Genomic DNA, 16,607 nt, shown 5'->3' with positions numbered 1-16,607 from the left:
GGGGCGGGGAGGACACAGTACCAAAAAAAAGAACCAAGCCCCTCTATTACTGTTACACATACACCCTATTGGCATAGTCACACACAGTCAGTTGGTGGGAATTACAGAGGCTTGAATATTACAAGAGTCATATTATCAAAATGAATTGTCTAATGTCTTGAAGGCTTGTCTTCAAACAGCCTTCTAAGTGAAGCATCAACTAAGTCCACATGAAAGAAGCACTCCTTACACTTACCTGGCAAGGTCAATACCATTATCATGAAGGTGGTTTTCCCATGGTGAGGCTTATCAATTGCACTCCAGTCATGCTGACCCTTGTGATTTCCCCAAATATGGGAAACTCGGCTGCATAATTTGTGGTAGTGGGGAACTTTGTTTGCTTTCTCCCCTGATAAAAGGTGGGGGCAGGGAGAAAAAGAAAGAAACACTCCAGCCCTTATGATCCAAAGGTTGTGAATAATAAAATCCAAATCCAAAGGAGGGAATGGTAATTAGAACATAAATTGTGAACACCTGGTTTGCAGAAGGCTACAGATGATAGTGCAAGCTCAAAGTCCATTTGCAAGGTCCACACATAGATTACGCCTTTGGTGAATCTCCCCTCTGACCATAATTGAGGGATGTGAATAGCTTTGTTATCATACAGAGAGCATTGTAAAGTCAGACATAGTTATGTTAAAATGTAATACCTTATCATTGGGCCTCCCTTTGGATAAAGTTGTTTCAATTTTAAAAAGTTAAGGGAACTACATGTGATTAAACCTCTGCTAAATCCCCTCTGACCATAGAAATAAAATAAAAATAGCCTTGTTATTTTGCAGAAAGCATTAGAAACTGGATTATTGCATATGTAGGTAGGTTCAAATTTTGCACCTTCTCATTTGATCAACCTTTCAACCCATTTTAAATTTATTCTAGGTTTTAACACTTTTTGATTTCTTTTCCACTGAAGTTTCCCCTCTGTTTTACATAGTTACTTCATTTAATATAGTTAATATAGTTATGTCATTTTAAAAACAATTGTGTGGGGATGAGATCCAAGATAAGTAAATCTATAGTGACAGTAACTGGATCAATGGTTCCTTAGGGGTATGGCAGGAAAAGTTGAAGGGCAATGGGGACCTAATAATCATGAGTACAAAAATGAAGAAAATGTCCTAAAATTGATTATGATGATGACTGTACAACTCTTCTTAATATGATTGAACTGCTGTATTTTTTGATTTATGGATTACGTGCCAATAAAACTTTATGAAAAAATAAATTTCACTAAACCACAGTCACCTTTAGAGTTTTGGTGTTTTATGCAAATTCATCTCCTAACATGAACATAGTGTTTTATCAGGGTAGCCAGCCCCTAACAAATCATTACAGACCCGTTAGGCACAATTGTACAGTGATAATAAGTAAGGATTATAGTAAAGTCATAGAAAATATGAGGGATAGAAGAGAGATTGAAATAAAGGAGTCAGACACATATCATTGTAGCATGCTCACCTCAGCTTCTCTTGGTGGTACAGGGCAGCAGAGAGAGAGAGCGCAGAAGAGAGGAGGAGGGGAGAGAGGACAAAGGGAGAGGGACAGGAAAGTGAGGACTTGGGGAGTGATGACCAGGAGAGAGAGAGAGAGAGAGAGATTCACTGCTAACCAAGGCTTATATATCTTTGGGGGGCATACAAGCCCCCTAATTACAGGAAAAGACCTATGTCACAAGAAGGGGTTGTGCTATAGGTAATACAATGATGAGAGGGGGACGATCTAGGGGTATACATGCAATAGGAAGGGGATTTAGGGTACACATGTGACAAGATGGGCGGATCCTAGATTCAGGGAGGCAGCCTCTGGCTCTACATAGAAACCATTAGTAGGGTATGAACCCCACTTACAGTGGACCAGACTGTTGGCTGACCGCCTTTGGGGAGAAGTGATCCATTGTCCTTAACAGCAGGGAGTGGGCCCCACCTGTGGTGGGACCAGACAGTAGTCTGAAGGCTGAATGCATCTGACCTCCCACCAAGTGCTGGCAAAAAGCCACTAATGTTTGGCCTATCTTAGGGAGGACATAGCTGGGGAAACGTCTTTTTATATCAAACTGTTTACTGATGATGATGATGAAATACTAGCACGATTTAATTATACATTTTTCAAATACAAACATGCTTTTCACTGGTATAGCATAAAAATCATGGTTAGATTTAATATAAAGATGTAATTAGAAGCAGTCTGCTCTTGTTTAATAATTAATAGGGAATAATGCAAAGAAAGAGTTATCTGTAGAACTATTCTAAGGGAAATGCTCAAATATATGAGGGGGTACCCCCTCCGACATTGAATTTTTTCAAAGCTATGTATTTATATTATTTTTACAAAACAACCTTATCACATTCAAATCACTCTCCATTACACGTAATACATTAGTCAACTGCGATTCCATTCTTGGAAACATTTTTCAAATTCATCTGTTTGTAAGGCTAGCAGCACTTCCCTCATTTTTTTGTTCACCTCTTCACCTTCAAATTGCTGTCCTTTCTTGTTCCTCTGCATTCACATAAACAAAAGGAAGTCATACAGAGTGAGGTCAGGTAAGTAAAGTTCATGGGACAAGAGAGGCATGCTGGTTTTTGCCAAAAATATGCACAATGAGATGGATGCATGAGCAGGTGCATTGTTGTGGCTGCAAAACTAGTCCCCCATCTGCCACAAATTAGGCCTTTTTTTGTTACACACTGATATGCAATCTTTTCAGAACCTATAAATCAGTGTTTCTCAACCTTCCTAATGACGCAACCCTTTAATACAGTTCATCATGTTGTGGTGACCCCCAAACCATAAAATTATTTTCGTTGCTACTTCATAACTGTAATTTTGCTACTGTTATGAATTGAGTGACCCCTGTGAAAGCGTCATTTGACCCCCCAAAGGGGTCACAACCCACAGGTTGAGAACCACTGCTCTAAATAGAGAACTGATGAACAGTTTGACCTAGTGGAATGAAACTCAAATGCACTACTAGTCAATATTTTATTTGTTCAGCAAGTTGATGGAAGTCCAGAAGAAGTTTTATCAACAATTGACATTTCACCTCTTTGGAAATGAGAAAACCACTCATACACTTGAGGTTTTCCCAAATTGCTGTCCTTGTAAGCTGTGTTCAACATCACATCACAACAGTTTCTGCAGGAAACAAAATTCCACAGATGCAAGCTGTTCTCTTAAATTGCCAATCACGAAAAGCAAGGTTTGAGCAAAACCACTTTTACGAAACATTTCTCTGTGACTTGAGAGCACCTTCCTGGGTGAGGCCACTGGGTGCACTAACCCAGAGCAAGTTGCTTGATGCTCGCTTAGCCAGAAAAATTCACACTTCAAAAGCTCTGCTCTGCCCAGCACAATTCCGGTTTTCTTCGTGGGGTAATTCTGAATATGAAGGGCCTGGCAAGAGAGAAGGTGATGCACCTTCTAGGCTAGACAAGAGGGTAGACAAGTGTTAACTATGGTGAAAGGGTAGGTACCATTCTACGAGAAGGAGAACAGAAAGCAAAGAAGGTGCAGGGCAAGCTATTGGGAGGTTTGAGAAGTACTTTAAGTTGCTGAATACAAACTTGATTATCTGAAGTGTAAATCTCCAGCTAAATCACAATTTTAAAAAATGTGTAATTAGTGAAAAATTCATCTTTCTACTTCATTTTTCCATTACTTGAAGCCCCATTGCAGTGTCAGGTGTGGAGAAATAGTTTTTATTACATTGGTTATAACTCATGTATGACATTTGAAATTGGAATCATCAAAAGTTATCTTACCATGGTTGGTGTCTTTCCTGATATCGTTCGTTATCAAGACTTACTTTGATTTTATTATGTCATTCTCACCAAACAGAGGGCTCATGTCACTGTTGGCTCAGCAATGCATTGTTAACCGCAAAGCTGTTGTTAAAACCTACCACCTAGTCTGTGGCAGAAAGGAGAGACTGTCTGCTCCTGTAAAGGTTTACAGCCTCAGAAATTCCTTATAGGGTTGCTGAGATTCACCATTCACTCGTGGCTTTGGGTTTACTAAAAAAATGGTTAAATTTTCTTTCTCCTGTTCCTATCTGCATTTCATCGGTATTGTTGCTGGTACTTGAAGGGTATATGTAAATATCTGTATATATATATATATATATATATATATATATATATATATATATATATATGTAGGTGCATCTAAGAATAATGGTAGGTTATTTCAGATCATATAATGTTATTTAAATGATCCAAAGATGACTCTGACTCTTGGGGCCAAGTAACCTCAAAGCTTTAGGCATTTAATTAGTTTTAAAATAGCCAAGAACAGAATTTTAACCATTTAGAGTCTGCAAAGAAAAGGGATGGAGGAAAGCTGTGTCTTTGTTGTATAGAATTAAAATGATAACTAAACATTTAACTATGCTAGCCATTAAACATTTGGAGGTTACTTGTTACTATATACGAGGCTTGCCTAAACTTAACTGACACAGGGACCAGCTGTTCTCTGTCTCTATCAACTAATGTCACAATCTAATCTCATATTAACCTCTTCCCCTAATCTTCCTTTGCTTCTATATTATGGCTTCCCTTTACTCCTTGTTTTTGCTTCTATATGGTATCACTTGATCTATTTCTTCTGCTGCTATAATTTCAATTGTGTTTTATTTCCTTCCCTTTCTCTTTTCACACCTAGCACCGACTCTCTAACTGGTAACTCCCGAAAGTATTGGTCATTTGAGCATAATATTTGTTTTATACTACTTATTTAGCTATTAACCTTAATTTTAGTACATATGAGATCTATGGTGTCGCAGGCCAATTACTATGATTAAATTTATGACATATGTGCTTATGTTTTCTTCTTAGAATTAATGAATAGTTATTATTGTTTCTCTTTTCTAGACTTCTCAAAATGTTAGCATCTATAGGTGGAATTGTTTATTTTTTGCCCATCTATGTACACAGAAGCTGTAATATAATTGAAAAGAAAACTCAGTTCCTACAGTTCTTTTTCTCTATTAACCAAAATATATACTTTAACAAAAACCACAATGAGATCTTATTTTAGCATCTATTGGTTTGATATAGCATTAGTCACTCTAGTATTAGTCACAGGAGCTTAATAATATCATTACAGGAGATTAATAATATCATTCTATTCAATTTTTTCAGTTATGATTTTGTTATCAACTGTAGTAGAAAGGAAGAGTTCTTCAAATCTCATGGGACTGCTCATTCTACTGTAATTATGAAGCCATCTCATCCCTACAACCACCTTTTAGCATGATCATTCTTAAAACATCAGTGACTATGGCTGCCAATCTCATAAAGTTTCTCTGAGAATAATACATCTGAATTACTTTTATCACTTATAATATTTATCTTATCAGGAGATATACAATTAAATTTTTTTAAATTTTTGTTCAATGTTCACAAATTCTTATTTTTTTTTCAAATTCTTATTCTTATACAGGTTTATTTCATTTACTCACTATGTTACAGAAACCAAAAACTCAAAATACCTCTAAAATTTTGACTAGAATCCAGTCAAAATAGGAGCAAGCTCATGACCCATCGGATTCCATTCACAAAACTGTGAAGTATGTAGTGGCCATAGATGGGAGAAGTAGTATTAGACATTGCACAGATTTATCCCATGTTTCTAGGGAAAATACCAATTCAGCTATTTTCTGAGTGTTTGATACTCACTTCTCTGAGTTTTAGTCCTCTCAACAATAAAGCAAATTCATTTTCCCTTAAATGGACCTATTCCCTCCATCTGTGCTCCACAGCCTCCATTTGCTTATTGTTGCTGTTGTTAGGGGCCACTGAGTCAGTTCCCACTCCTATGTACAACAGGACAAACAACAATACCCCGCTTTGTGCAACAGGACGAAACACTCCCTGGTCCTGCGCTATCCGTACCACTGTTTTGACATTTGAGCCCAGTGCGAAAGCCATCGTGTCAGTACTTTGAAGTGAGGGCCTTCCTCTTTCTCTGTGCCTCCCCTTCACCAAGTATGATGTCCTCCAGGGATTGATCTCTCCTGATAACTTGTCCAAAGCACTAGAGATGAAATCTCAACACCCTTGCCTCTAAGAATCCAGCTGTACTTCTTCCTGGACAGGTTTGTTTTTTAGCAGTCTGTGGTACTTTCAATATTCTTTGCCAACATTATAGTTCAAATGCATCACATTTTCTTCTGTCATCCTTATTCGGTGTTCAATCATCACATGCATATGAGGCAATTGAAAATTCCATGGCTTGGGTCAGGCATACCTTAGGCCTGGAAGTAGCAAACTTGCGTTTCAACACTGTAGGGAAGTTTTGTGCAGAAGTTTCACCCAAGGCAATGTGTCATTTGATCTCTTGGCTGTTGCTTCCATGAGCATTGATTATGGATCCAAGCAAGACAAAATCCTGGACTATTCAACCCTTTGCCCATTTATCATGATGTTACCTATTAGACCAGTTGGGAGGTTTTTTTTTCTATACATCAAATTTTAATTCATATTGAAGGTTTCCATTCTCGAACTTCATCAGCAAGTGTGCAAGCCCGCCTCACTTTCAACAAGCAAGAGTTTGTCATTTGCATATCACAAATTGTTGAGAAGCCTTCCCACAATTCTAATGCCACATTCTTCCCCATATAATCCAACTTCTCTGATTATTTGCTCAGCATATGGAACGGTTATTGTCGTTAGCTTTTTTGTTTCTTTGTTTCTGTGTGTTTTCTGATATATGAAATCTGGAATAGGTGAATCCATAGAGATAGTAATGATTTTTGGGGGGTGTGGCAGGGTAGGGTGGAGGGAAATGAGGAGCTACAAGGAGTACAAGAAAGAAGAAAATATTCTTTAAAAGTCTGTGGTGATGATTGTACAACTCTTCTTGATATGATTCAACTATTGAATTATATGATATGTGGATTATGTCAATAAACTTTAAAAAATTAAAATATAAAAGCACAATGTGAAGTAAAACAAGCAAAAGGACATATATGCTTCCAATTATACAAAATACTCAGAACAGGCAAATCCATAGACACAGAAGGTAGATTGATTTTTGTCAAAACTTTGGAGAAGGGCAATTCAGAATGACTGCTAATGTGTACAGGGTTTCTCTTTGGAGAGATGAGAATGTTCTAAAACTTCATACTCTGCAAATGTGCACTTTAAAGGATAAACTTTATGGTATGGTAGGTAAATTGCATCTCAATGAAGCTACTATTAAAAAAGTAGGCCACTATCTTTAAGGTCTCAATCAAACATGTCCCCATGCTTTCATATACGTTACTTTACAAAGCAACCTGGCTATTCTTTTAAGAAATATTTCTTCACTCATCAATTCAAGTTTTTATTTCTCTAAATGTTCTATGAACAGTTCTTTAAAGGTCTGTGTCTAATAATTCTAATTTCTTTATTCCTGAGCTGTGATTATGCTATCTAGTATTTCTATTTGTGGTTTCTCGATTATTTGTGTTTTGTGATTTTTTTCCTTCCTCTTTTTTTTTAACCTCTTTAATTGTGGAGCCATCATTTTTGGATTAAAGGTGATTTTTTGTTCCTTAAAGAATGTTGGCAGATGCTTTTGTTAGATACCTGACTAAAATATTAAACTAGATTCTGTTTCAACTGAATCCTGTGAGCTAAATTGAGTTTTCTTGTCCCTGTTTGTGTGTGTGTCTATGAACAGTGTGGGAACCCAAATACAAAGTCAATCCATCCTTTAAAGTGTGAGACTGTGTTTTCATTCTATGCTAACGGTAGCTTTTAAAAAATGTTTTCTCATTTTATCTTCAAACTACTCTAGAAATTCAAGATTAACAACACTCAGCTCAACAACTAAAAACAAACATTGCTAAGGAATCTGAAGTTTATAAAATTTAGCTTTTTCCTGCAGCATTCTCAGTTGGCACCCGTTTTCTTGACTACCTCCATGACCCTTTTGCCTGCAGCTGGTAAGATTGTCTTCCTAGTTCTCATTTCATCCCTCTTCTCCCTTCCGCTCCCCTCAGTTCAGGTTATCAGACTAGGCTTTCGGACTATCTCTTACCAGGCCTCATTTTACTGTTATCCACTAATCTCCACAGTTCTTCCAATTTTGAAAGTATCTTAGGAGGGACTTCATTGTTTTTATAACCCTCTTCCCATTATTATGCCATAGGAACTTCAAGCTGTATTTTATTGACCCGTTCAATAGTGAGTGTCTCAAAAATTCCATATGCAAACGCAGCACTCTGACCATTACATGTCCTTGTCCTAATTCACCGTCTCTTCTCTCCAACAATGATTTTGCTCCCATTGAGACATCCAGTCCTTTGACCCAACATATTCTTCACTGTCGTCTGCCTTATCTTATTCTCCGTTTTCCCTTTCCACACGCTAGCCTCCATGATTAATCACTTTAATCACTTCCTTGCAGAGGCCCTCAACTCCTTTGCTTTGCTCTTGTGCTCTCAAACTGGCCCAGAAAAATGCCGACCTTGATTAAGCTCATCGTTTTGCTTACTCCGTGCATGCACCTGAATATCTGAACATGCCTGGAGAAAAACACAAAATCATGCTGTTTGCACTTTAAATTTACAGTCACTAATCTTCAGTGGGCACTCAGGAGCACTAAGCATTACTGTTATGTCTCCCTCGTGCACTAGCTTGCCTGCTCATCACGACTCTTTCATATTTCATCTTAAACCCTCTCACCATCTTCACTGAAAAATTATAAAAACTCTTCTTGCTTCACTGATAACATACAAGCCTCTATAAGAGGATATTCTCATCTTTATTTTGTCCATCAAATATTCCAGCTTTTATTTACCTGCACCCCATTGCTCATTGCATTGGCTAGAATGCTTTTGCAAACAAGGAGCAAAATACACTACTACAATGGTTTTAAGAATTAGGTTTTTAATATACATTACAAGATGATCAGATATGTATGGTTTCAGTATTGGCTACATTAGTTCCACACCTACTGATCACTTTTTTTTTTATGACCCTAATGATCTCAAGGTAGCCCCCACAATCCTAAAGTACTAATACATTTTAACAAAGATGCATTTCTCCTTGCACCTCTCTTTCATGAGTGGTGGCAGAGAATACCCAAAACTCTCCAACAAACTTTTCCATGTATCAACTTGAGCAGAATCGAATCATGCTCCCACCCCTAAATCAATCATTTTCAAAAGTAAGTATCATGGTTGGTTGTACTAAATTCATTCAAGTTGGCCCTCATTGCCTAAGTTCTGAACATATTTTGGAAGACAGGAAAGAGCAGTTTTTGTAGAACATCAACATATATGTTAATACTTCATATTTTTCTTTTTCCATTCTTACAATGGATGGCTTGTCTCTGTATCTACTAAAGTCAGCCTCACCATGGAGATGAGTACATTGGGTCCTATTTATTCTTGTTTCTTAAACAGAACCTTTTTCTTCTGCATCCATAACCTCTCCCTTCCTATTCTAACATATCCATCAACATATACACATACGATTTATTGTCAAACAAACACTCTGTTTTGACCTGAAGATTCCTTCGAAATATGCCAGAAAAACATGTTAAAAGAATCATGGAAACCCACATTTTCCACATTTTTTTATTCCGTATAGTCTGATTAAATTATTAGTACTTCACATTTTAAAAGCATTATCTGTATATATGCACGTGTGCATTTATATGAGTATGTGTGAATAAATATCTAGTGATTATAGTTTACTCTCATTAAAAACACTTTGAATGTGTTTCTCTAAATGCCATCAAATTTTTTTAACCTCCCTTTATATAATTTATTATTTTATATTGCATCCAGTCTTTCAATTTGGGCTGGGAAAAGAGAAGTGAAAATTAAGAAGGGAATAACAAGCCTAGAAAAGATCAACACAATGATTAGAGAAGTGTAGAAAAATGGGTTTAAGGGAATCCATTTTCACATGAGCACCTGTCAAATTCATCAACTTTGGATCATGGGAACATTTTATTAAAACAAGATAGAGTGCCATTTACTTTTGTGTGCAATCAAATGTGTTTAGTAAAATGCTTTGCTTATACATAGATACAATTGGTTATTTTCCATGTATAATTTTTCAAAATATACACTATTTTCAGAAAGCTTCATCAACCATCACATGTGAATTTCGTAACCACTTGATGAGGTAGGCTCAAAAAGAATATCATTGTTTTACTACTGTGTGATTTTAGAAGAGTCACATAACCTCTCTGTGCCCCCATTTCATCCTAAGTACAATGAGGACAAGATCTTAACAAAGTTGTATTGAGGACTGATTTTCTTTAATACCCAAGGAACAACAAAGCAAAATAGAGAAACTGAGATTCAGAGAGGTTAAGATCACCCAAATGATGAGTGATGGGTACTTGATCAAAATTTAGGTCTTATTCTCAGTGATGATTATTGTAAATTTCCCTGACAATTAACACCCATTGGTTATTTAAGTAGCATCCAGCCACAAAAGGTGTACAAGTGAATAATGCAGGTATTGTGATATGGAGTTAGCTTACTTTGGCCCAATATCCCTCTTTCAACAAGGCTTTAAAAATTTAGTACCGGGGGCTAATCAAAGATAATATTAATGGAAGATCTTTATGCCCCAGGGGGATGATCATGAGTCTCTCTACCATAAATTAACTACAAGGTTTTGAAAGAAAGCCAAAGACAGATAAAACAAACAAAAGAAAAACATAGATCCCGAATGGATTGTGGACTCGCACTAAATTCTAGCTCCAACTTAAGAACAATTTGTTCTTGCATCATGACCCTGTTTGATACTCAGTACTCGCCCTCAGGAAGGGAACACAGAAGATATGGTTGCTATAGCAAAATGTGGTGAAGAAATTAGATGGTGCCTGGTTATCAGATAAATTGGCACCTGGGGTCTTAAAGGACAGTCTCCAAACAAGCAGCCATCTAAGTGAAGTGTCAACTAAATGCACAAGGAAGTACACCATCATCAGTCACCATCATATAATCTGAAATCAAAGGAGGGACCACTATCAGGACCTAAATGGTGAGAAACTGGCTTGCAGAAGGCTGTGGATGACAGTAGGAGCCCAAGTTACATTTATAAGACTCCGGTGAAATCCCTCTAGCCACAACTGAAGGATCGGAGGAAAGTGGTGACTAAACAGAGTGCATTAGAGAGCTGAGTATAGAAGATGAAAGAGATAAACCTGACTTAAACAGTTAAAACTCTGTCAGTTAACCCCCCCTCTGACGCATGCAGGATCTGATCTGGTTTTCAACATTTTCTGTATTTTTGTTTTGTTTTGCTTGGTCATCTTAGAGTTAATCTCAGAAATGCCAGGTCATTGGGGTTCACCCTCTTGAAGTTGTGTTATATGTTGTTCTGTTTTTTGGTATATGGAACCTAGGACTGAAGAACCTGTAGGGAAAGCAAGCAGAATAGGGGTGTCAGGGGACAGTAGAGTGGTTGTAGGAGGGGGTTGGGAAAAAGGGAGACGCTGTCAAGGAGTCCGGGAAGGAAATAAATGTTTGGAAACTGATGGTGGTAGTAATTGTACAATACTGCTTGATGTGATTGAACTATGGAATGATATAATATGTATATTAACTTACAATTAATAACATATTTGTTTAAAAATTAGGTCTTTTGCTTTCATCTAATCTTTTAACTTGATCATATTATTGTATTCAATAAATGTAATTTAGCATTGCTTTGAAACTAACTTCAATTCCAGGAAAACAGAAAAAGAAACTTTTGAGAAATTGGTTTTTGTCTTCCTTCCTGACAATGAGCATTAAAACACTCATTAGCTCGACCTCGTTTTACAGGCTGCTGAGAAATGAAATCAAATTTAAAGCATAACCATCGCATATATCTGTCTTTATTGCCTTTATCTTCATTGCCTTTATCTATGTCTAATTTGTATTCTGTTTTTACCTAGTAATTACCTCGGACATACATTTTCTTATTAGTGTTCTTCTGAATTTCTTTGAAGAGTTACTCACTCTTGTGGAATAAATAATTTCTTGCTACCTCCCTAGTTAGAACTTTCGACATAGAGTTGCCCAGGAGAGAAGTAGATGAATAGGAAGCCTAAGCCTACAATTTGGACCTCCAACCCCTGTGGCTATGGGCTCATAATTGAAACCACTATTTGTTCCTCTCTCTGAGATGTCTTAATATATGCGGAATGCCTCTTCCAATTGTCAGTTACACAGGCCTCTTTTTGTGTCCAAGGCTCAGCTGCTCTGGCGACAACAGTCTTTCTTTAGACGTGCTCACACCAGGGTTCTTCAAAATTCACACATTTGCCACAAAGCCTATATATTTCTTCTATGTCTCTGTCTCTCCTTTTAAGATATATTCTAGTTCTAGAACCATTTTACAAGTACAGAATAAATGTGAATAAAATACAAAGTGCCCTTATGACCCCCACCACCCTTGCTCCAAGACAATTTTTCTTATTATTAAAATCTAGCATTTGTTACAATTGATGAACCAATATTGATGTATTCTTATTAACTAAACTCTATAGTCTATATTTGGATTCACTTATTTTGACAAATAGGCAATGTTGTGTGTCCAATATTAACATATCTTGCACAAGAAGTTCACTGCTCTTAAAATAATCTGTATTTCCCCTAATTATTCCTACTCCCCCAGAGCCTTTGGTAGCTACTAGTATTTTCACTGTTTTGCCTTTTACAGAATGTCGTATGCTTAGACCAAAATAATATTAACTTCTTCAGTCTGGTTTGACTTAACAGTATGCGCTCGAATTTCCTCCACATTCCTCGAAAACTCATTTCCTTTGATATCAGAATAGCATTCTATTGTGTAGATGCAAAATTGTTCACTTATTCATTCACCCACCAAAGGATATCCTTGATTATTTAAAACTTACAGCCGTTTGAGAACACCACCAGCCACTTCATGGGAGAAAGATAAGGTTCACTATTCCCTTTAAGAATACAGTCTCAGAACTAACCCCTAAGGGGTAGTTCTACTCTGTCCTATACGGTTGCTATGAGTCAGAATTGACTTAATGGAAGTCAGGTTTGTTTCATTGTTGGTTGTTTTGTTTTTCAACATAATATTTATGAATAAAGGTACTATAGACACTCATGGGAACATTTTGTGTGGACATACATTTCTAATTCATTTGAGTAAATACCTGGGCCAGTGATTGCTGGATCATACGGTAAGCCAAAATTAATTTTGTTAAGAAATTGACAGATTTTTCTTCCCAAGTTGATGTTCCATTTTGCATTCCTACCAGCCATGAATGAGGATTTATGTTGCTCAAAATCCTTGTCAACATTTGGTCTGTCAGTAATTTGGATTTTAGCTCTGTTAATAGGCATGGAATGGAATTTTAAAGTTGTTCACTTTATAAGTCACATAGCTGCTGAACATCATTTCCTTTGCTCTCCTGCCATATGTTTGTATTCTTTGGTGAAATATAGGGCTATATCTTTTGCCCATTTTTAATTGAGTTGTTTGTGTTCTTCTGTTTGAGGTTTGAGAGTTCTTTGTATATCTTGGGTACAAATTCTTTATCAAATATATATTTTACCAATTATCTCCCACTGTATGACTTGTCATTTATATATAAATTATATATATATATATATATATTTCATGGAGCAGGACATTATGCTTGGTAAAGAGGGTCAGTAAAGGAAAGAAAGACCTCCAACAAGGTGAGTATATGGTGACGAAACCCAGGCTCAAGTATAGCAATCATTATGAGGATGGTGTGAGACCAGGTGACACATAAGGCCTACATGAGTCAGAATCTCCAGGATTCTACAGCACCTACCCACAACATATAACATACAAATGTAACATTTTCTAACTAAAGTCAACACATTTCCATCCAGTCAATTCTGATTTAACCCAACCCAATAGGACACAGTATAACTGTCCCTTAGGGTTTCAAGGCTGTACTTTTTATGGAATCCAATTGCCACCTCCTTCTCCACAGAGCAAAACACAAAGTGCTTTTAAACTACTGACCTTCTGTTAGTAGTAAGTACTTAATCACTGTTCCACTGTGTTAGTCTGGGTACATTAGAGAAACAAATCCACAGAAACCCATATGTATAAGAGAGTTTTGTATAAAGGATAAGTGCACTTCAAGAAAACATCCCAACCCAGTGCTGCCCAAGCCCACAAGTCCAACATTAACCCATATGTCCGACACCAATCCACAAAGTCCTCCTTCATCCCACAAAACACACACAATGTTGCCGATTGCAGGAGGAAAGCCGAATTAGTGAACATGTAAGCATCTCAGTGCTGGCAAGGGTCTCCACACAGCTGCTCCAACACCCAGGGCTGCATCAGTGTTCTCCTCAGGGATGTCTTGCAGGAAGTGAGCCTTGCCAGCTGAAGCAGGGAACTCGCTAAGGCAGCTGCACCCTGGTCTGACCATCAGAAAGCAAGAGACCTGAGAACTAGAAAGAAGAGGCTCACTGAACCATTTATCTCTCCACGCTTCAATGAACCACACATGTGTTTATCAGCCAGGTTGGCACAATAAACTTTAACTATCTCAGCCACCATAGCTCCTTTGTCTAAGTATATTAACATTATTTATGCAGTTTAATAATTTTCATGAACTTGAAACCTTCCAACTACCTTTCAGATGAAGATATTTTCAAGGTCTCCATAAGATTCCATTATGCCCTATCTTGTCTAGAACAACCTACCGAAACTTCTGTCATTACTACAATATCAATGCTATTTTGACTTCTACCATCATTGTTCAGAATAGCTTGTTCTTTAAATTTCTATAAAGGAATTCTACATTATGAACTTTTGGAGAGTGCTAGTTTTACTTTTTTTCAGAAAATTTATCTGTGAGATTTATCCATAGTTTTGCTTATATCAGTGTACTTTTTTATTAGACACATTCCATTGCATTCAATATACTTCAGTGTGCATCCATTCCCTTCTGATGGTTAATTGGGCCATAATCAGTTTGGGGCTATTAAGAGGAAAGTTGATTTGAACATTGTATATGCTACGTAAATCTATATGGGTACTTATATATAATGCAGAAACAGAAAAATGATAGAAGCGTGATTCATTTTAGTTCCTTTAATTTTGTGATATTTCTGTTGTTAATATCTTCAAGAGAAAGATGGAAGTTCAGAGAGGAGAGAATGGAAGAAAAGAGAAGACAGAAAATATAAGTCAGAAGACTAGAATAGGAGACTTTCATTTAGTATTAAATATATTTCTCTATAGCATTTCTCATAATCTCAAGACCAAGAGAAGTTTTAGTTTTCCTTACAGCCCATTCTTATCTTCTAATTCAGTTTGCACTCACAACATGATAAAAGAAAAAATAGAAAGCTTTTTTTTAACTATGACCATCCTGTAGAGATGATTTCCTCCCCAGATCTAATTTATACTCTTTCACCTTTAATAATATCTGTCTGTCTCCTTCACTTTTAATGATATCCTTCTTTCTCCTTTGCCTTTGTGTGTGTGTGTGTGTGTGTGTGTGTGTGTGGTAAAGGCAAAGAAGACCCAGTAGTACAGCCCAATCCCCAAAATATTCTTTCTTGATATCTTGGTCCTTACACTTGTTCCTCAGGCTATTTTGGGGTGCTGATTCAGAAAATTGCATTTGGTACACATCACGAGATCTAGTTTCTTAGATATTGTCAGTCACTATATTTTCACCCATAAAGTTCTATTAATTTATCATACTACTTTAAAATTTGAGAAGAATTCAGACCCCAAAAGTACAAGATAAGTGTGATAGGTAGGTTTGTTGGGCCAACATGGCTAATGAACACATGTGAGATTGGTTTAAGGGCAGTGAGATAAATAGCTCAGCTAGCCTCCCCTCTCTCTCTTCTTGCTCTTTGATCATCGGACCAGTGTGCAGCTGCCTTGCTTGTTCTGTGCCTCAATTTGCAAGCTACACTACCTGTGGGACACCTAACCCATGGACTGTGTTGCTGTAACTTGTGGTTCCTTCAAGAACTCCTTCACCACACTACTGGAAGGTACATCTCTTGAGCTGGGGACTGTCAGACCCTGTCATCTGACTGACTGTTGGTGACCTGCCTTGCTGTTTACTGCCTGTGGCCAGATAGTCTGAATTTAGCCACTGAGGACTACCCCACGGCTCTCAAGACTTGAAGAACTGAAGGTGTACTAGCTGTCTCATGGGAGTGAGTTGCACTGAGCCATTTGTACTGCTTTATAGAGTAGTTGACTGTTAATTTTGTATGCTATTTATCTATCTATATAAATATATACAGAATTATTAGTATCCTGGTTTTATTTCTCTAGAGAACCGTGTCTAACACAATAAGACAAAAAAAGGAAGAGATGTTTGAAAAAGCATCAGGTATTTAAAAAAGAATGAGGTATGAAGGGACACACAGAAGAAGCTGAAAACGGACCCAACGTGGGTAGTTGGTTATGCACTGCGCTGCCAATTACGTCGGTTGGTGGAGCCACCGTTCACTCTGCAGGCTTTAAAACATGTAAAGGTGTGGAAACCCAAGGGGCAGCTCTTCTCTGTCCTGTTGCATCACTACGAGTATCCAGTAGGGGATACTCAACAAACCTACCCAACAGACCTACCGAGGGTGT

At 37.3% G+C, this 16,607-nt stretch overlaps 1 non-coding gene across 1 annotated transcript; it reads left to right on the top strand.

The window, feature by feature from the left end:
* Positions 1-227: 227 nt before the first annotated feature.
* Positions 228-391, top strand: LOC115873034. The gene has a single exon (XR_004048197.1). It is a non-coding gene; the product is annotated as a U1 spliceosomal RNA (small nuclear RNA).
* The last annotated feature ends 16,216 nt before the right edge of the window (positions 392-16,607 follow it).

This window comes from Echinops telfairi, unplaced genomic scaffold, assembly GCF_000313985.2.
Source record: "Echinops telfairi isolate 266 unplaced genomic scaffold, ASM31398v2 ScPeMD7_4;HRSCAF=17, whole genome shotgun sequence".
Taxonomy (NCBI): Eukaryota; Metazoa; Chordata; class Mammalia; order Afrosoricida; family Tenrecidae; genus Echinops; species Echinops telfairi.
The sequence above is the reverse complement of the archived record's forward strand: the minus strand, read 5'-3'. Positions and strand labels throughout refer to the sequence as shown.